The following is a 22,913-nucleotide window of genomic DNA, read 5'->3' as shown; positions in this document are numbered from 1 at the left end:
AAGGACAATTACCTTTGGTTGAGTTCTACTGCAGCTGTTACCATTCGAGTATTTAGACAGCTCTGTTTGAGGCATTGCATGGACGATAATGCTAATCTCCTTGTTGGACTAAGGTGGGTGACAACCTAATCACAGATCCAGGATTGGTACTCGAACCTCTTGGGAAGATTGAATAGATCAGAAATCATTTGGCAGCAACGCGTGACCGCCAGGAAAACTGACAAGCTTAGGAAACACTGGGAGTTCGCTGTAGGAGAACGTAGCAAAATCAAAAATCTCACCCTGGGAGGGTGCGGTACGCTATGGAAAACGTGGCAATCTTAGTTTACAATACGGATTTCTGGAACAAATCAGTGACATGGCTCACAAACTCGAGTTACCTAGCGAATTGGGTAACGTTTGCGATGACATTTAAAGAAGTGTCTGCCCGACGGAAACCTAGTGATACTTTTACTAGAATCTAAGGCTAACGACAAGTTGCGGTTGTCGAGGGATCTATCGAAAGTATGGGCCAGGAAGTCAAGGTTCGTTATCATAGTTGAAATTCAATCGTGAGAGTTCGTTGGAACTCAAGACGTGGACTGGAGTTCACGTAGGAACGCAATGATCGGAGTAAGCTCTGGTATCCTTAGTTGTTCAAACGGTTGTATCAACTTCTGATGTCACTGGTGAATTTCGGGATGAAATTCTCTTTCAAGTTGGGGATGATGTGGCACCTGGAGAAAATCCACAGTCATCCTGACCTAACACTGTGCTGTTTTGAATTGCTTACCAAATTTCGGGACGAAATTTCTTTCAAGTTGGGGATGATGTGACAACCCGAACTTTCAAGATTTGTACTGCCTGACTCCGTGGCTTTTGGTTTGTACCGTTACACGTCATGACGTTGTAACTAAACGAATCTTGTGATATTAAGATCTAATTTTATGAGAATGTGTGGTTGCATGAGTTGTGGAGTGATATATGTTTTGTTATGTAAGTAAGTCGCACACCCCCTCGTGATCACACATTCCCTCAATTCAATACCCTTTTAACCTCGGCCCATGTATGTTAAGCCCAAACCGAGCAGACCCCAAACCCCATATATGTTAATGCCTTACGTAAATATTTAATGCTTTTGCATAAACAAATTAGGAGCTTTCATTTAGTTATATTTTACACAAGTTCATAAACCCTAACTCCTCCTACCTTGGGCGACGACACTCCTTCTCCTCTCTTTCTCTTTGTCAGCGGCCACCCAACCTGGTGAAACTCCTCCTCCTTAGAACAAGAAACTTCCTTACTAGCACTTGGTGAGTATGTTTATTATGTAGTTGGTTCTAATCTTGATATCCTTGTTAATGTGATTTACGTGTTATGTGATGTGAGTGCTTAGGAGATCATGCATGTATTAGGACATGATAATTAACTTTGATCCTAGGTCATTACGGAAGTGAGCATGTTGTATATTTCATAATAATTATTTATATGTTGTGGCTGATAATCATTAGAGTTAAAAGAATTCTTGTGACAACAAACTAGTTAGGTAGCATATTATGGGATGTCAATCAACGAATTAGGGTTGCATGTACAATAGTTTTGAGGGTCCTTGATCATACGTAAGAATTAGGGTTGGAATGGTTGCAAAATAAGGAAGGCTCATTGAAAAATCTTTGCTGATCAATTCTTTTGGAATGTTGTTTTGAATTAGTCTTTGTTAAAGGAAATAAACTAGTTAACCAAGTAAATACTAGTTCAGCGTATTTTCTACTGTTTACATAAGCGAACTTTTGTGATATCGACTTTGCAATCTAATGTAGATACCTTGTATTATGTTTACACAAGTTCGTTATTGGCTTACGACACCTAGAAAGTTGTTAGGATGCATGAAAAAGTGACTAAATCGAGTAAATACCGGTTCAGCGATTTTCTGCAGAAAATACGCTCGCTTGCGTAGCCTGTTTCGGGACTTTAAATTATCGAAACCTTATGTTTTCAGAGTCTAAAACCAAGTATCCGGAAATCAAACAGAAGTGGTTTCGTATTTTTCGGACTGGTCTAGGTATTTTTAGCGGAATTGTTTCTAAAACTGCTATGAGCTGCCATTTTCTACAGAAAATGCAGCGAACGGTTTGCGTTATAACTCGGTGTGTGTTTACTGTTTGAATGTGAAAATGTTACTGTAGATACTAGGGATCGGACATGCGATTTTTTTTTTTTGGTTTCGCGCCAATCGGATACACAGATATTTTCGAAAAACCTGATCAGATTACGTCAAATCTGATCATGGTTTGGCGTAAGATTTTTCATGAAAAATCCGTAAGGAATTTGGTCACCAAATTTTAATACAATAGTCTCCGGTTCGATTGAAACGTTCTGTAATTCTTCGGGAGCTATTCGATGCCTGAACGGTCCTGATTAACGCACCGCAAATTGTCCGAAAATGCACTTAAAAGCTGAAATTTTGTGACAAGATTTATTAGGTGAATTGTGACGAAAATGTGGTCACTATTTCGAATAGCGACACTTTACATGCATGTGCATATATATATTATAATATTTACGTGCTACGTGTAGGATCCGTGTCTCCGTGAGTTCACACACTAACTTTTTATCGGTAATCATGTTAGGACGTGAGTGACCCGTTCCACTCCGCACTTATTTTCCGTCTTTTAACCGACAAAACCAAGGTGAGTTCACTGCTCTTTTCCAAGCATGCATCCCAGGGAGGGATATCGGGTAACGTTCCAAGGAGAAACGTCAGGTTAATGGATGTTTGTTATTACACTCATTGTCTATCACATAAGACCCCTTACATCTACTGATAGTTGCCGTGGAGGCAACGAGGTTATTAGTTGATAGCGCTATTAGGTTTGGCACCCTCACATCGTACCGGGGAGGACAGGCGTGAACTAATTTCCTTAAAGCATGACCAATGTTTTGATAGAGACATTGCGGTTGGGCAAATACATCTTGTAGCCATCTGCGGTAATCGAGTTAATAACAACATCAAATCAAATTATTGAACTATTGAACTGTTGAATTGTTTTATACACATACGTGGTAACTAAACGCATTAACAAAACTTTGAACTCACCAGCGTCGTCTGACACACTTGTATGCATGCTTGTAGGTCGTTAGATGTCTTGGATTGGAACTTGCTGTTTGGAGTAGCTGGAGTGGTCATGGGTCGACTGGAGGGATTCATGTGATTGAACTATTGATATCATACATTGGTTTTTGAAACAGTTTAACATTGGTTTACTATTTGCTTCCGCTGAACATGTTGGTTTTCATTTAAACTCGTTGATGGTATTTTACATTAATAATTAAGGATTTTATTTTGAAACTTGTACGCGTTCAATGTAATTAGTGGCTCGTTATTGGTACGTCACACGCCTAACAGGGACATTCCATAGGTGGTATTTTGAGGGTGTGACAACTATACTATACTATACTATACTATACTATACTATACTATACTATACTATACTATACTATACTATACTATACTATACTATACTATACTATACTATACTATACTATACTATACTATACTATACTATACTATACTATACTATACTATACTATACTATACTATACTATACTATACTATACTATACTATACTATACTATACTATACTATACTACAAAAACCAATTCGGGATGCCTTTACACACCATTGCATCCTTTCATTGCAAGGCACTCGTTTAATTTTAAACGCAACTCTTTAAAATCAAAAAATGCAAATCGTCACTGGATGCGTATGCGCCCTTTCCTCTTTCATTTTTCACCTTACTTTTTCTTTTATTACATACTAGGTTAGAACCCCGTGCATTACACGGGTTGAATAAATGTAATTTTATATATTAAATAATAAAAAGTTATATCTTTATGAACTTCGTATATTGTACAGGTTAAATAAATCTAATTTTGTATATCAAATAATAAAAAAAAAGTTATAGCTTTAAAAACCGTGTGTGTTACACAGATTAAATAAATAAATGTAATTTTGTATACTAAATACTAAAAACATCGTCTTTTTAAAAACCCGTGTATAATCATATTGAATAAATCTACCAAATAATAAAAAATTACATCCTTAAAAACCCCGTACCTTTAAAAACCATGTGTGTTACACATATTAAATAAATGGATAAAGTTAATCCAATAGACTAAAATGGAAACAGTGAAACCTTTTTGGACCCACAGGCGAAAAATGAAACATTTGGAGTAAACTGTCAAATTGGCACAAACCACAGGGAATAAAATGACAATTAACTCTAAAAAATTATATCCTTAAAAACTCCGTGTATTAAACGTGTTGAATAAATTTAATTTTACATAGTAAATGATAAAAAGTTATATCTTTAAAAACTTTATGTATTACACAAGTTATATAAATATAACTTTGTATAGTAAATGATAAAAAAGATTATATTTTTAAAAATCATGTGTTTTACACGAGTTGAATAAATATAATTTTGTATACCAGATAATTAAAAAATTTATATTTTTAATACATTTGGATAACATTTAATATTAATTTATTATTATTTATATATTTAATATAAGATAAGTAGGAAAGAGAGGTATTTGTTTTAAAAATATATTAAATTAATAATTTAGATTTGATGATAATATTCTATTTTTAATAAATTAGGATAACATTTAATATTAGGAAAGAGAGGTATTTGTTTTAAAAACATATTAAATTAAGCATTTAGATTTGAGGATAATATTTTATTAAAGTATGATAAGATTTAATATTAATTTATTATTTATTTATTATTTAATAGATAAGTATAGATTTGAGGATATCTTCAATGAATGACACGTGTTTAAAAATTGGTTTTATTATAGAAGATAGATTAACTAATAATTAACTATAACTTCAAGTGCCGCCGGTTCAGAATCGCCACTTCCAAACCCCTCAATTTCCATTCACATATTTCCGCATAAAATACGAACAACTTCTGAATCACCACTTTCGAAGAACAACGATTGAATCTGGTCTATTTTCAAAAACCAACATACATACCGTTTCGCCAATTGCCTATTCCCTACGTAACCTATGTACATTGCGTTCTTCGAATGAACCGACGCATCTCTTGATGCTTTGCAAGCAAATTAAACAGGGTGTCTCTTTTCATCATGCTCTGCATGAACCAACGCACCGGCTAAATTAACGGATTACAATCAAAGGGTAACACCATTTCGAAGGGGTTTTACATTGCCGATATACCAACCCATCATTTGTTGTCATACAAATGTTACACACTACAGTCTTTTCCCTACGTCCCAGTCACCCAATCTTATCATCCCCAAATCTCTTTCTCGTGACTTCAATTTGATTAAGAAGAAGATACGGGCGCACCCGTTTTCACGTAAGGATTATTTGATTGATTAACGATTGGAACCAAGAACAAGTCGATCAATATTGACCAATTCGAAACCGTCGTGTCACCGTTTCAAGTAAACCTTTATATTACTCAATCAATTTCAAAAATATAATTGGAAGCAAATCGATAAAACAGAACGTGATCATTGATTTAGAAAGACGCCAATATGAAACAGCAAACGTTCAGACATGATTATTGATTAAAAGCCCGAGACATATTTGACGGCGTGACCCGGCAAGTAAGAAACAAAACACAGAATCATAAAACGTGTAATTAATGGTTCAATCCAATTCCCTTAATGTTCATTAAGGGTGTAAGGGGTGCTCACCTAATAGGTGAGTCCCCCATCTTACACGTAACCAACCAGATCAAGCCACGTCAACTCCCCTAATACACTCCCCTAATACCCCTTTTTGATGGCGGCACTCCCCTATTAGGGGAGTTGGTTTTTTTTTTTCTAAAATAATGCATGTTTATAAATTAAAAAAAGATTAATAAAAATAAAAATTAAATAAAAGACATTTCATTAAATTAAAAAAAACATTCGAACTAGAAAAAAAATACATTCAACCTAGAAAAATATAAAAACAAACTACTCCTCGTCCGAATCAACTTCAAGGTGAGGCAAATCTAAACTTCCGAGATGCTCAACGAGATCGTGTTTTAGCCTCCAATGCGTGTCTTCGTCAATGAGCTCCGTATAGGCTGTATCATCGAAGACGGGTTCGACTGGAGGATCTTGAATATGAACCGGTGCTATCGCCCTTCCGTCGTCTTTTATAATCATGTTGTGTAAAATAAGGCACGTATACACGATGGACCTTATCTTTCTCACCGTTTTCGAACGCACTGGACGATTTAGTATTCCCCACTTTGACTTTAACACACCAAACGCCCGTTCCACATCTTTTCTTGCGGCCTCGTGTTGCCTCTTGAACTTTTTTTCGTTCGGGTCGTGTGGATATGGAAAAGACTTCACAAACACGGACCAGGTAGGGTAGATCCCATCAGTAAGATAATACCCGCGTTTGTATAAGTGGTTGTTCACTTGAAATGGACAATTTGGCGTCGTTCCGTTTCGTTGAGCAAGAAATAACGGAGATTGTTGCAGCACGTTGATGTCGTTTTGTGAACCCGCTGGCCCACAAAAAGCATGCCAAATCCACAAATCTTGAGACGCTACCGCTTCTAACATAACCGTCGGGTATTGATGATCGCCTCTCATGTATTGTCCACGCAATTCTGTGGGGCACATTCTCCAGACGAAGTGTGTACAATCCAGACTCCCTAACATACCAGGTAGGTGATGCCTCTCCTCATGAGCCTGATACAATAGCGCGATGTCGTGGCTCGTTGGTCTACGTAGGAATTCACCGCCATACCTTTTACATACCGTCTCGCAGAAATATTCAAGGCACTCACGAGAGGTCCTTTCAGACATATTTAAATACTCGTCCCCCTCGTCTGGTGGGTTACCGGTTGCAAGTTGTTTAATTGCCGAAGTAACCTTTTGCAACGGTGTAAAGCTTTTCTTCATTCTCCCGTCTAAGCCTTCTTGAAACCACTCGTCATACGCTTCCACGTCACTAACAATTTTTAGGAACAAAGACTTGGACATACGAAACCTGTGACGAAAAGTATCTTCACTAAATTTTGGATTTTCATCAAAATAATCGGCCATGAGTGTCTCGTGGCCCCCCACACGATCTCGACGGACATAATTTTTTTTACTAGACGATGCCGTGTCTAGTAGCTCCGCTTGTTGGATGAGATTTTGGAAGAAAACTAAGCTACTATCGCTTGACGATGCATCTCCATCGTCGGGAAAGTCGGGTAGGGTAGAAAGAAACGGAAACTTGGAATCCATTTTGTGTTTGAAAGATTGAGAGGAATGAGAGTTTTGGTGTGGGTTTGAGAGTTGTGAATGTTGTAAAAAAAAAATGAATTAGATTGGTTAGTATATATTGTTTAAAAAAAATTGAATTTTTTTTTTAATAAAATCGACCGTTTACCAACGGTCATATCATCGATCCACGCGCAAAAGCAATCGGTAAGGCCACACCCAAAAGCCACCCCGATTCGGGACCCCGCGGGGATGGCGGCGGTGTTCCCGATCGGGGAAAGGCTTCACCGAACCACTCCCCGAAGACGCCCCGTACACCCGACTTCAAAAAAAAACATTGGTTGATACCCGAAAAATACAGTTTTGTTTAACCCCTGTTTCCAAACCAAAAACTTAAACTCTTTTGTTAAATTTAACTTTTTATTTTAAATCACGCTCTAATATTAAGTCTTTGATTATAGGAAAATAATAAAACATAATCAAGTATAAACATTCAAATTTGACTTTTTTTAATTAGAAGTAAAAATTAATTAAGACGAAAACATTTTTGATTATTTTGATTTTTGTTCAACAATCAAAATTTATTTATTTTTATTTTACATAACACTCAAATATTAAGTTTTGATTAAAGGAAAATCAAAAATATAAATTAATTTTTTACTTTTAAGTTAACTGGCAAATGGCATCATGGCCTAAAAAACGGCAGTGAAAAAGAGACAAAAGGGTTCGAACTCGCGGCTTTTAGTTGAAAGAGGCTATGCCAACCACTTTTCCAAATGCCCAATTGTATTGAATTATGAAAAAAAACATGTATATATACAATAACATTATCGAGTAAATGAAAAAGAAAGCGAGTAAATGATGCTATTTTACTTTTAAGTTAACTGGCAAATGGCATCATGGCCTAAAAAACGGCAGTGAAAAAGAGACATAAGGGTTCGAACTCGCGGCTTTTAGTTGAAAGAGGCTATGCCAACCACTTTTCCAAATGCCCAATTGTATTGAATTATGAAAAAAAAACATGTATATATACAATAACATTATCGAGTAAATGAAAAAGAAAGCGAGTAAATGATGCATTGCCATGTGACATGCACACTATTTCTACTATTCACAAGATTGCTTTATTAATATATAGGAGAATAGTAAAAAGTTATTAAGTTTGAAAACATAAATCAAACATCATTTCTATAATACCTTTAGTAAGTTCGTACAAGACCGAACCATAAGGAGAAATAAAAAGACACTAGCTAAGCTTCTTACTTTTACTACAGCAGTGTGCACCCGATTAAGACAACATAGTCTGGCCAGAGTAGGGTTAGGGTCCTCTATTTAGAAGGGTATGAGATCTCTTTCACAACAAGTTAAAGATTTTCATCATTAAAAATAATAATAATAATAATAATAATAATTCCCCCAATTTCCATCAATATTATTATCCAAACATGCCCTTTGATTTACCCTTATTCCCGGTTCATGTTCTCAATTTTTAAAACAACATCTTTTTTCAACTAAAACCAAATCAACAACCCCTTTAGTATCATCGTATCCCATTCTCCTTTCTTTAAAGGTCATTCATAAATAGCAATCAAAACATCTTTCACATTTCACACTAAAGATTTTCATAATAAACATCCACCGCAACGCGCGGGGTGGCGACAACTCGTATACATACAAAAACAACTTAAGATATAATGGTTTGAATAAAGACATAATGGTTTGGATAAAGACATAATGGTTTGGATAAAGGGTTACCACCCTTACCTATTAGGCCAAGGGGTGTGAGGGTCATGGTTGAGTCATGATTTGCCACATAGGACCATTATTCATGCGCTACAGCATCCCCCTCGTTAAATCACGGTGGTTCGCGTGGATTAAACCACGGCCCTCCATTTGATGATTTAAGACAAAAATAAATTAACAGATTACCGCCTTACCCACCAAGGCATGGCGCCTATGTCTTAGTGGTTTGGGTCGTGACCACACCCTTTGGGTAGTGGTTTTGGATGGTGGATTAGAGGTGGATGACATGACACCTGTGGAGAGGGTCAAGGTGATCACGAGGGTCATGACCACACCTTATAGTCTTAAGACACAATGGTTTGAATAATTTAAGACACAATGATTTAGATAAAAACACATTCCTTTGACTCTTGTTGATCGCTTTCTACTTTGACTACCCCCCAAGGAGTAGGGATCTTGATGCACCGATGATAGGTTGATGGTACAGCTTTCATATCGTGAATCCATGGCCTACCTAGTATAATATTATAACATGATAGTGAATCCATGAGACAGAATCGTTGCATTGAGTTCACTCCTTCAACATATACAGGCAGTTTTATTTCTCCAGCAGTGTTCTTTGCCTCTCCACTGAACCCTACAAGCACAGTGGACTTTGAAGTGATCTCCATTTGGGGAATGTCATTCTCTTCAGGGTTTCCAACTAGATGATGTTGACCGAGCTGTTGTTGTCCACCAGTATCATGCGTACAAAATGATTAGCAATATATAAAGTGATTACTAAACCATCATGATGAGGATCCTGAATGTTGTCCCGGTCATTACTGTCAAACATTATCACTTTGTCAGTTGTAAGTGTTGTCATCATCGTCGACTTGTCCCCTCTTTCTGCCTTAGCCTCCTTGGCATGTGTCTTTGTTGCAGAATAAGAGGTTCCGCATATATCGGATCCTCCGGATATGAAATTGATTATCTTGGCGTCTGGAGGATGCTGCTCGTTCAGGATCATTCTCAGTAACCTGACCCTTATTCTTCTTTCTGCCCATAAGTTCTTTCAAATATCTCTTGCTCAACAGGTAGCTTATTTGGCTATTCAATCTTCCGTCACATGTCCAAAATCCTCATGGAAGGCACACCACTTGGATTTGTCCTTCCAATCGGCCTTTTGTTGGTTCTTCCTTGGCCACCTCAATTTATCTCCTAAACCTTGCATGGCATACATCAGTTCAGGTATATTAACAGAAAAACAATATTCTAACAAGTCGGGATATTCTTCGACATCTTCATCCTCAACAGCATTCACTTTCTTGCTGTCATTTTTACCATACGGCCTAGAGCGGTATGGGTTGTACGATGACTCTGATTTCCTGTTTGTTGATTCGTATGTTGAGGATGCATTCATCCGCTGTTGCATTTTCTTGTCATCTTCAAGCCTGATATATCTCAAAGCCCTGTTCCGAGCTTCGTCCAGGTTCCTTCAAGGATTCATCACAAGATCCTGATAAAATTGGGAATCCTTTTGCAATCTCATCTTGAATGCCTGCACAGCTGTAGCAACGTCAAGGTGTGGGATATCCAAGGATTCCCTGCTGAACTTGTTCACGTAATCCCTTAAGGATTCTTGAGGACCCTGAGTTATCCTGTAGAGATCACTTGTTAGTTTCTCAAAGCTTCTACCGCAAGAAAACTGATTGTTAAACAAATTAACCAAATAAGCAAACGATTTAATTGAATGAGGTGGAACGTTTAAGAGCCACTTCAAGGTTGATCCTGTTATAGTCAAGCCGAAGCCCTTCAGAGGCATGTTTCCTTAAGTTCCGGTGGGATAGGTTTAATCTCCATCCTCTCCCTATACTGAGCAATATGTTCCTCCGGATCTGTGGTCCCGTCATAACGCTTCATATTGGGAGTTTGAAATCTTTTTGGGATTTCAGCATCACATATAGGATATGCGAATCGGGATATCCTATGACTGTCCTGGGATACTTCTGGTATAGGCTACACCACCCCAGGTACACTGGATATCATATCCTCCAGCTTCTGAAGCTCTCTGGAGAGTGCCGATGTCACACTTGTATCCTGCAAAGATCCAAGATTGTTAGTAGCAAGAGTATTAACATTATTAGATAAGTTACCAGTTTTATGACTCTGGCCATATCCTGGGCCTCTCACAGTCGATATCCAGGCAGGTACCTCAAGAGCATGACTCTGGGAGTGGCTTGGTACAACATTGCCCTGATTAACCTCAGTATACACTGCTGAACTAAAGTTCAGCGCTCTGGGTTGTAAGGGAGTCACAATATCCTTAGCAGGTCTCTTGGAGTTGGACTTCAAGAGCTGTATTTCCCTTATTATCATCTGATTGGTTTCCTGTTTTTGCTTCATCTGATACTGTATACTACCAAACAAAGTTAGAATTTCATCGTTAGAGGCCGTAATGGGAGTTCTCCCTGAGACACCAGATCTGTGGACATTTTGAGCAGGAATAGTGTCTCGGGATATATGAGTTTCAACCCTCCTTGGAGGAGCTTGAGCCTGTGAAGAAGCTTGCATCTGTGGAGGTGGTGGAAGCACCGAACCAGCTGTGGCAGAGGTTGTAGCATGCATGGAAGAAGAGCTCATGTTTGATTTCGAAGCCATTGAAAATAATCGTGTAAAAAGTTTTGAAAACAAGAAGCCAAGTAGTGATTTTAACAAAGCTTTTAGCAGAAATAGCACCACTTGCCCCACGGTGGGCGCCAAATTGTTTTGGTCAAATATTACTGAAGCAATTAAGTGATCAAACTAGTTTATGAGGTAGTGTGCTAGTAATGCTTGAAAAAATATGTTGGTTTATTCGTTTATAAAAACAGTTTCAGGATATAGCCTCGGGATGTGAAACTATACCAACAATCAAACAATAAGCTGAAAAAGTAAAAAATGGACACAGGAGGATATACGAGGAAAGCCCTTGATCAATCTAGATCTCTGGCATAAAACCTCGGGAGCTGACAATCGTCGGCTACCTTGTTCTTCTTATTGCTTGAATATTCAGGATACAGTGCAGGATATAGCTCAGATCGCCACTAAGTGTTACAAAGATTGCTAATGTGGAGTGTTAGTGTGTAAATGTAAGAAAGAATTGTACGAGTTCGAGAACTGTTGTGTAGTGTGTGACCTGGTGATCTGGCTATCCATTTATATGGTTACAAATAATAAACAAACTCTCCTAAAATCTTGGGGTCTTCCGGAATATTCTTTTTAGAACGTTGGAGAACTAGTCTTCCGGCTTCAACGTCCACTTCTCAACTAAATGGAGCGAGTCTTCAGGGGAATGAGTCCTTGTTAACGTTATGATCCTGCAAGCACAACCTGCAAGCGAATTTTTAGCAACTACAAGGATACTGCATTAGGATTCTACCAATATCCTGATCCGCTATCCTAATTGTAAACAGCTATTATATATGCAAGATATAATTCAGGATGTGGGCTCAGAATTCCACCCATAACAATTATACATTCAATATAAATTCATTACGTGATTGCACATTCAATATGATTTGTTATAACTACTATTATTACAATTATGCTTATTACGTGACGTGATTACACATTCAATACTAGAAACTTGTTTGTTCATGCTTTATTACGTGATTAAATCTCTAATATATGACATGATGTGGTTATTATAGGTTGATTTTGGCTAATGTTTTGTATATAATTTATCCTTAGTATGTGATTAGACCTGAAATATTATGTATTCCATATAAAATATTATGTATTACATGTTTTTGTTTTTATGTAATTACGTAATCACTCGGTGTGGTTTCACATAAAATACTATAATTAAATCACGTAATAACGAAATGGGTATTTAAAATCACTTAGCCACGTAATAATAAATAGTCAACTATTATTATGTAATTACATAACCACTTAGTGGACTTTCACATACTAGAATGAAATCACGTAATGAGTATTCAAAATCACGTAGTCATGTGTTGGGTATTCAAAATCACGTAATCACGTAATAGGTATTCAAAATCATGTAATTTTTTTAAGAAAACTATAGCAATAGGCTGCTCAAATTAAAGAGAATGAAATGCTCGTTAATACGGTGTAATTTTTAAAAAAATTATATATATTAACCTATGAAAAAATTTATAGCCGTTTGAAAATTAAGAGGATGAGAAGTTTAAGTGAGAAATGACGAGAAAATCCTTTCTCTATTTATTTATTCAATTGTTTGAAACTCATATTTACAAAAATGTCACCGCCTAGTTTTGAGTCTTTGATCTTGAGAGATCAATAGCTCACATTGTCTCCTATACTTCATGCTGATATTAGGAGATCAATGGTTCACGTTGTCTCCTATACTTCGTACAAAAGAGCTCTCTTATATGTGATCCACCATAGATTTGACATCTGAATAAAATTATTATTATTATCATTTATTATGAGGTAACGTTTTATTTATTGATTTCATTAATGTAATACAAAAAAAAAAGATTAAACGAGTTTAGTTATTAGAGTAGATCATTGAGAATAATTTGAAAGGATAATAATCTATATAAGGCAATATGTAGTGGGGCGCGACCAAGGGCCATAGCGCCGCTATGGCGCCGCCCACACCGCCCCCCCGGCGTTATGACCAAAAAAAAAAGAAAAGCGTGAAAAATTTCGCGGCGCGAGGAAGAAGAAACTTTGTTTTTTTGACCGTTACCAAACGGTCATATGTTAAAAAAAAAAATCAATTTTTCTTATTTTTCACACTATAAAACCTCATATTCTTCCACTTTTTTTTACAACTCATACCATTCTCATTCTCATTCTTCATATATTTTTAAAAAAGCTAGTCTCACTTTATAAAAAATGGGTTCCCCGTCAGAAGAGTCTTTCACCGAAATTTACCGAAGATATTTTTCGCCCGACGAAGACGCGGCCGAGGAAGAAGCGGTTACGAGTGCATGTACTTTTGTGCTACAAACATTTGCGCACATTCGGCCACCTCCCCCTCCACGACCCATCTTGCGACGCACCTATATCTTGCGAGATCGTGAAGCCGCGAACGAGCGTTTGATGAAAGACTATTTTGACGCGGCACCGGTTCACGGACCGAATGTTTTTAGACGACGTTTTCGTATGAGCCAAAGGTTATTTTTGCGCATTAACAATGACTTGGAAAATACGTACGATTTCTTTAAGCAAAGAATGGACGCACGAGGATATCTAGGCTTCACCTCAATTCAAAAGGTCACATCCGCCTTACGCGTATTAGCATACGGAAACACGTACGACATCAACGACGAGTATTTGAAGATGGCGGAGAAAACAACCCGAGATACCTTGGAACATTTTTGCTATGGTAATTTTTTAATTGTCTTTTATTTATTTACTTTTATACATTTATTTTTTCGTAACTTTTAAATTATATTTTAGGAATATGCCAGTTATATGGAAAACGTTATTTGAGAAACCCCACTTGGAACGACCTTCAAAAAATATATGAGGTGCATCTAGAAAAGCATGGAATACCCGGCATGATTGGTAGCTTGGATTGTCGCCAATGGCGTTGGTATAATTGTCCAACCGCATGGCGAGGTCAACATACGCGGGGTGATCAAAAAGGGCCAACTTTGGTATTACAAGGTGTTGCGTCATACGACCTTTGGGTTTGGTCGGCCTTCTTTGGTGTAGCCGGGTGTTTTAACGATATTAATACGTTAGAGGCTTCACCATTAACCGAGGGCTACATTTCTGGAACTATACCAAAGGCCGGTTTCCATGCAAACAGGAACGATTACGAGCATGGCTACTACTTGGGCGATGGTATCTACCCCGAGTATTCGATTATTGTTAAAACGTTTTCTGAAACTTTCGATGAAAAAAGAAAGTATTTTAAAAAATTACAAGAGTCTTCGAGAAAGGACATCGAGAGGTGTTTTGGGGTTCTACAGCAACGATGGCATTTTATCAGGAATCCTTGTCGCATGTGGCATAAGGATAAAATACGAATGGCCATGTATGCTTGCATCATTTTGCATAATATGATCATTGAGGATGATGGAAAAGCGATATGCCAAAACTATATTCCCGAAGATTTGGTCGAACTACCCCAAGCGACAACGGAAGAGAGACTCGCAAATGCTCAACTACTCCGATCTAGAGAAATACATAACACGTTGAAGGCGGATTTGGTTGAGCATGCTTGGGCGATTCGCCCAATTCGATCAAACAATGATGACGACGAAGATTCCGAGGAAGAAGTGGGGGAGGAATTCGAAGACGGGAACTTTGAAGACGTAGGTTTAGATGCTGGAGAAAACGAAGAGGAAGAAGGAGAGAACGAAGATGACACCGAAGAATAAATTTATTTTTTAGGTGTAATTTTTTTTTTTAGGTGTAATTTTTTTTTTTAGTGTAACTTTTTTTTTTTTAATGTAGTGTTTTTTATTTAATGAAATGTTTTTTATTTTATAAAACTTAAAAATTATTTAAAAAATAGAAAATTAAATTAATTGAGTAATGATTACACAGGGGCTTTATGACTACGGCCCCAAATTGCATAAAGCCCCATAAAGCCCCTTTGCTGACGTGGCATGCCACATGGCGCATAACGCCCCTTTGAGGGCTTTATGACTACACATGCCCTAAGATATAATTATTTTATCAAACGTAACTTATCCCGCAATAAACTCTACAAGTTTTCAGCTTCCCTCTCGATTGTCTATATAACCTACAAAACTATTTCATTCATCATAATCAATATTACATTCATTGATCCAAGACAATGGCTTCTTTGTTTGTTATGAAGCGGTTTTCAGTTTCAAACCTCCTCACCAGATCCATCTCCATGTTCCCTCGAACCTTGGCAACGACTTCTCGTTCTTTCAACACCCTTGTCGGTTATGTGCACCTATCTTATGACGTACGTGCTAAATAAATCCGTTTGTATATATCTAATTTTGCAGATTTTTTATGGGCGGAACCAGACAGGGCCAAGTATGTTTAATGACCCTCGGCCGCATGAACTTGTTAGATTTTTATATATATATATAAATTTGGGATTTGTCTAGATAAAAAAAAAAGGATTTGGACGCTCTAGTTGAGCGGGTAGAGAAAAGAACTTTATGATAATCCTCTTATAAAGAAGATAAAAGAAGTTCTGATTCTGCCACTTTATTCTTCTGTTAGCTTATATGTTTTTCATGATTTCAGGGGTGTATAGAGAAGAGTAATGATATATGTTTTTCATGATTTCAGAACGTAAGTTATGTTTGAATATGGGTATGAAAGGCGAAGTGAAGCTGATCAAGGACGACGAAGTGAAGCGTACTCTATACTATAATTTCTTAGACATGATCAAGAAGAAAGAATTCAGTCACAGGGACGAAGAGCTCATTGCAACATTGAAGGATGGAGTGTGTGAACTAAGTTTTCCTAACATGACAGATAAGGGAATAATTAATAAAGTGGAGATTAAGTTGATTTAATTTTTTTTTAAATTAATATCGTGACTTAGGATTATTATTATTATTAATGGTTTAATTAATTTCCTGTTTTAACTATTTAGTTGTTTTCCTTTTCATAGTATATACATTCATCGTCATTATGCGAGAATTACTTCCTTCTTGTTTGTTATTATTGGTTTTCTCACGCTTATCAGCGGATTTTAGGTAGGTGTCAGTTCGATTCATTACGAAACCGATACAATATGGACACTCGATATATCAATCAAAAGTAACAAAAATGAATACATAGACGAATACAACTATGTCTTCGACTAAACTTATATTGGTTATGAATAGTAACAAGCGGCAACGTTTTACCAGTACCAATTTTATTCGATCAGAATCGAATCGGTTCATCATGAAACAGGTAGGAACATTGAGAAAAAGCATAAAAACGAATACCAGTATCTATGTTGTTCGTATGGTATCGATTCGATTTATCACAATAAGGGAAAATCAATTATATATAATGTATTTGTAATAGAACCAAAAAAATATAACTTCTTGAATAATTGAACTGAATAAAAAATATATTTGCTTTGATGTATTTTCAAGAATTGAACACTCAATTTAAACTTAATAAAAACTAAGAGACTGCTACTATTTAATAAAAACTAGTAGTAAGCTCTCCTTGTTGTGACGGGAGGCGTAAAACCGTGTCAAGTAGCATCAATGTCACACCGTTGTCAGCGTCCACCAACACCGGAAAGCTTGTAAAACAAATTAAATAAAAAATGAAAAAAATATAAAACCAAACGAAAAGTAGGCACCTTGAACCGTGTACGCCCGTTGCGCCATGTTAATGCACAAAAAATAGACTGAAATGTAAAACATAACACAACCGTTAAAAGGGAAAAATAGAGGTAAATTTTTTGAACCACGAACGCACGTTCGACATGTTAACTTGACAAATTTATACCAAAACGTAAACGCAAAATATGTAAAATATGAAATATATATGGAACCAAAGTAGGAAATTAATAAAATGTTTGGGTTAAATGTGATTATAATTACTTTATAAAATTATACACACTAAGGACATGTTTGGTTAAGTTTTTTAAAACAACTTATTGACTTATTGGCTTTTTGAAAAGTTATAATCTTTAGATGATGTTTGGCAATGAGCTTTTATGTGAGGGGAAAACGACTTTTCTAAAAAGTTACTCCATACTAAATTTTCCAAAAAGCCAACAAGTCAATAAGTTATTTCAAAAAGCTTAGCCAAACATGCCCTAAGCATGATGTGCAATACAACCATTCACAAAAAAAACTGGCTAAACATCACGTACAAACCCATTATACATAAACAACTTACAAATTAAAAGTATATAAATGGTGGCCTAACGAGAACGGGAACTAAAAGTTCTTATATTTCTCACAAGTCATGATAATTCTTAATTGATTATATATACACATTTTCCACCGGGAAAATAGCCAAAATGGCCTTGACCCGGTCAACTTTTCCAATATAGCCAATCCAGACGTCTCCACACACCCGTAACGTCTTAAGCATTCACCAATTAAATGGCTCCACGTTTCCGACAACCTAGTGACATCTCTTAAGCATTCACCGTAACGTCTTAAGCATTCACCGTAACGTCTTAGCCGAGACGTCTGAAGGTGGCTTGAGACGTTACCCTCGTTCATTCACCGGAACCTGCAACTAGCTTTCACATTCATTTTCCGACACTTTCCGACACAACTGTAATTCCTTCATCTTCTCCGACGAGTCCTCCACCACCTCCGTTAACCTGCAACTCCTTTCCGACGACACCTCTTCTTCTACGGCGACTAACGTCACCACCACATTGTTTCTTCATCAGGTTAGTACCGGTTTTTGTGGTGGGTGGTGGTTGTGGTGGGCGAAGAGTGAGGATTGTTGGTAAGTGATGGTGGTGGTTGGTCGGTATGTAACCGTGCCGTGGTGGTTTACGGTGGTGGTGGAGGGTTGAGGTGCTCGGTGGAGGGTGGTGGTGCTTGGTGAGGGTGGTGGTGGTGGTGGTGCTCGGTGAAGGTGGTGGTGGTGCTCGGTGAAGAAGAAAGAGGAATAGTTGGGGAGAGAGCTTCATAAAGAGCTGGTTGCAAAGCATTGGGAAAAGAATTTGCCTTTGTGGTTACTTTTTGTCAGATCACGTGCATCCAAATTAGTACACCTCTTGTGCACCTATGTGATGTGAGTGAGGCAATAGTTCCAAACCCCCCCCCCCCCCCTTCCACTATGTAGGTTGTCCAAACATACCCCCATACATACAAATGTTACTAGTAACCATGACACGTGTTGTGGTGACATGAGATCCCCATTTGGATCTAAAGGTAAAAAGTTATAGCAGATGTGTTCAGTAGTGCCAGGGCCCCACACTCACAGAGACCGAAGTTGTTCATGATGAAACGTCTTAAGACGTTACGGGTGTGGGGAGATGTCTTGTGGAGACGTCTGGATTGGCTATATTGGAAAAGTTGACCGAGTCAAAGCCATTTTGGCTATTTTCCCTTTTCCACCACTATGTCAGTGATCTCATCACCATGAAAGATTCGAGGACAGCTTTGCCATCCTTTTCATCTCAAACTAAATAGACAAAAATGCCCTTAACTCCAACCAATTTTCCACATGCATATAACCCAAAGTCACCTCTCCACTCCAAACAACCCAGATCATCAAAATTGAGATCTAATTCTTCAAAAGCAAGTAAATAATGGAAGGATTAATCCCATTATTGATGCATGCTGTGAAGAAACCAAAGCCGCAAAACAGCTACAGGTCCGTCTCCACCCGCAGCTACCATGTTCTCGTCGGAGCTGATGCGAAGGAGGACGGATCACCTAGATCGGGATTTGGTTGTATGCCACAATCAAGGATTTATCAGAGGAATTCTACAGGTTTAAGTGCAAACTCTTATCAAGTTTCAGGGTCCAGAAGTTAGAGAATCAACGATAGAAGTGAAAATTGTGATTGAAAGGTTTTGATAGAAGTTAGAGAATCAATCAACGATAGTGTTTTTGTTTGATTGTATGTTTATGTATTTTAATTGTAATATATAGTGTTTTTGTTTGATTGATGATTAAATCTATGAATAGAATCAATAGTTTCTCAGGAGAGGATAATGAGAAAACTACATATAAATGAGAAAACTAGAAAACTAACTAAAAAACCTGTCAATATGGTATAGCCCAGTTGGTCAGGGGGTTTTCCACTAAGTGGCTTCCTCCTGGGGAGGTCTCAGGTTCGATTCCTACTAAGTGCAAAATTATGTAAATATGGGAGAACACCTCTAGGAGGGATTCGAACTTGGGATGAGGGGTTTAAACAGCATATGCTGGCCCTTTGGGATTCCTACTAAGTGCAAAATGGGTTTAAACAGCATATGCTGGCCCTTTGGAGTAAGCTGGAAATCCAGTTGATCTACCGTTCAAAAAAAAACTAAAAAAACCTAAAAAAACATACCAATTTTTTTACAATTTTTTATAAAAAATCGCTATATTTTATATATAAAAAATTCAAAAAAAAAAAAACTTGCATTGCACATGTGCATTACATGCTTAAAATTAGTTTTTGAGTTTAGTTTAGTTTATTTGAGGTTTAGGATTAGGATTAGGTTTTTGGGTGGTGGGGCGTGGTTAGGTTTCTTTTTGGATTTATGTTTAAGAGTTTTTTTTTTTTTGGGGTGGGGGGGGGGGGGTTGGGTTTTTGGGGGGTGTCGGTGGGGGGTGGGTTAAGTGTTTTAGGCTTTTCTGTATTAGTGCACATGTGCAGTATATATAGAAAGCTGCGAAAAAAAAATAATAAAATTGTAAAAAAAAAATAGTATGTTTTTTAGGCTTTTTAGTTAGTTTTTTTGTTTTCTCGTTTAAACTAGTTTTCTCATGATCCATCATCTTCTCCTCCTGTATTAGTTAAAATAGTCCCGATAACGTTTACCCTATCTCTTATGAGTTGGATTATACATATGCGTTTGTTTGTTTGTTTAGTTATAAGATGGTAAAACCTCACTCCTAACACTCAAGAATCATCAAGTCCAGGCAACATTAAAACAATTGATGATATTAGTTTGTTAAAACTTAAAACCCCATTTTATCGTATAAAGGTTTATTTCATAAATAGTTTTATACAGATACAAACAAACATACTCGGTTAGAGCATTCATAAACACCTCCATCATATCTCTCATATTCTTATAACTAGGTTGTTTCCCAGCGCGTTGCGGCGGTACATTATCACGAGCATTCGATCAGTATCGCTTAGGTTCGTTATAGTATTGGTACGATACATGCACTCGGCTGAAAACAAGCATCGGTACCGACAAGGATGTTGTCCTAACGGTATTGACCAATTCATATCTTCATGATATTGGTTTATCATCGCAGATAGAGTTGTATAAATGAAAATCATGGAAACCATAAAAATGAATACAGGTACATGTACCAATGTTGTTCAGTCGGACACGTCAGTTATCGAAGGCAAAAACAATAAAAATAAGTATTGGTACCGATATCGGTGTTGTTCGGTCGGTTTCGGTTTAGTTGACTACAGTAGCGACACAAAATATATTACTAAACAAAAACCATACAAATGAGTACCTGTACCAAAGTTGTTCGGTACGGCATAGTAGCAATACGATGTCAGTATATAAAAAGGAAAAACAATATAAACAAATACTGGACCGATACATATATTATTCGGTTGGTTTCGGTTTATATTTGGTATGATAGCGACACAATATCTGTTTTCAATAAAATTTATATTGCAATGTTGAAAAAAAACAATTGGTTTAGGTTCGGTTTAGTACGATAGCGACCCAGTAAACGTTTTCAATAAATTTATAACGCAATGTTGAAGAAAAACAATTGGTTTCGGTTAGGTTTAGTACGATATCAACCCAGTAAATGTTTTCAATAAATTTATAACGTAATGTTGAAAAAATAAACATAGAACGTAAATTATAAGAAAAATAATCAAAATATATGATAAATTAAAAATTTTCAGAAAAAATGAAACAATTGTATAAATAACAATTTCAATTGTGAACAGTGTGGTCTGTATGATTTTTAGGGCTAAATGATACAATTAGCCCCCGCTTTGTTGTTCCTCCTCAGTGGACGTGGAAGTCCCTCATCCGGATCAAACTCGTTATCGGGGTTGTTAAGATCTAATCCCGTACGAGCGTCGGAACTACTTTAGCTAACATCTTGGGATGAAGAACTTTTTGTTTGTTTCGATGATGGAGCATCGACCGCTATAGGAACTAAGTGCCACTTTGTATACTTTCTCAAAATCTCCCAAACGGGCCTTTGAGAGAACATGACACTCATCTCTTGATAATATTCGTCAGTCGTGTGGTTGTAAACATCAAAGTCACTTTCTCCACTTTTCCGATTTGGCCAATTTTTATTGTATAGATTACCGAATAACCCCACTTTTCGACAAATTTCCGTCCAATGACCCGAAATCATATCGGCGGTACGATTTTTATTCCCCACACTAGCCCAAAACAACTCTCTCGAATCCGGCTCCAAAATACCTTTTTTGTTTGGTTGACGCCTACACATGAAAAAATAAATAGAAATATAAATTATATAAATATTTTAATTTAATTAGTGTAAAAAATATAAAACAAATAAACGTGTTAAAATTAAAAAAAAATACCGACATGTCGATCTTTCGAGACGTCAATCCAAGCTCACGCTAACGCATTCTTCCTCGAGCATCCAACACATAGCCCTTCGTTTTTGGGATCTGGTTGGCTCACCGACTTGTTTATTTTTTTTATGCGACCATTTTGTTGGTTGTGGTTCGGGTTCACAATGGGGTTCGGGTGCACGTTGGGGTTCGGGTGTGTTTAGGGTAAATGGAAAGAACGACGGTTGTGTTTCGGGTACCCAATGTGGTTGTGAATCGGGTACATCCCAACCGCCAGCCCCGTATTATTCGTATGAGTCGAACTCGAACGTGGGATGATAATCACCTCTTTGATCCATATTTTTAAAAGAAACATGTAAAGTTTGAAAGAAAATTAATGTTTTAGAGTGGTAGGATTTTGAATTATAAAATATGGGGTATTTATAATTGATAAAGTTAATTATTTTATTTTATTTTTGCGTTGTTTTAATTACTAACGGTTACCGTTTTATTTTTCAAGGTAAACTTTTATACTAAATCATATTAATTCTTATTGGTTGTTGAGTTTAAAAAGTAGATAATATCTTGAAATCTCTAGAGAAACAATAAATTAACAAATATCTCTCCCAACGCTCTTTCTGGCGCCGATGTGTTATGGTTTGTTTCATCCGCGCCGTCTTACGTGTCCATCTTTCGCGTTGTTTGCCGTGACGGTAACACATAACCTTAGGTTAGCTTGACAATGTGTTAGGTCATTATTTTTTTATTCCTAATGCTTATGTGGATTATATAACTAGTGACATTACTTTTTTGAAAAAAAAAAATAAAGAATTCATTTAGAC

This window comes from Helianthus annuus, chromosome 8 (genome assembly GCF_002127325.2).
Source record: "Helianthus annuus cultivar XRQ/B chromosome 8, HanXRQr2.0-SUNRISE, whole genome shotgun sequence".
Taxonomy (NCBI): Eukaryota; Viridiplantae; Streptophyta; class Magnoliopsida; order Asterales; family Asteraceae; genus Helianthus; species Helianthus annuus.
This window is presented reverse-complemented; position numbering follows the sequence as displayed.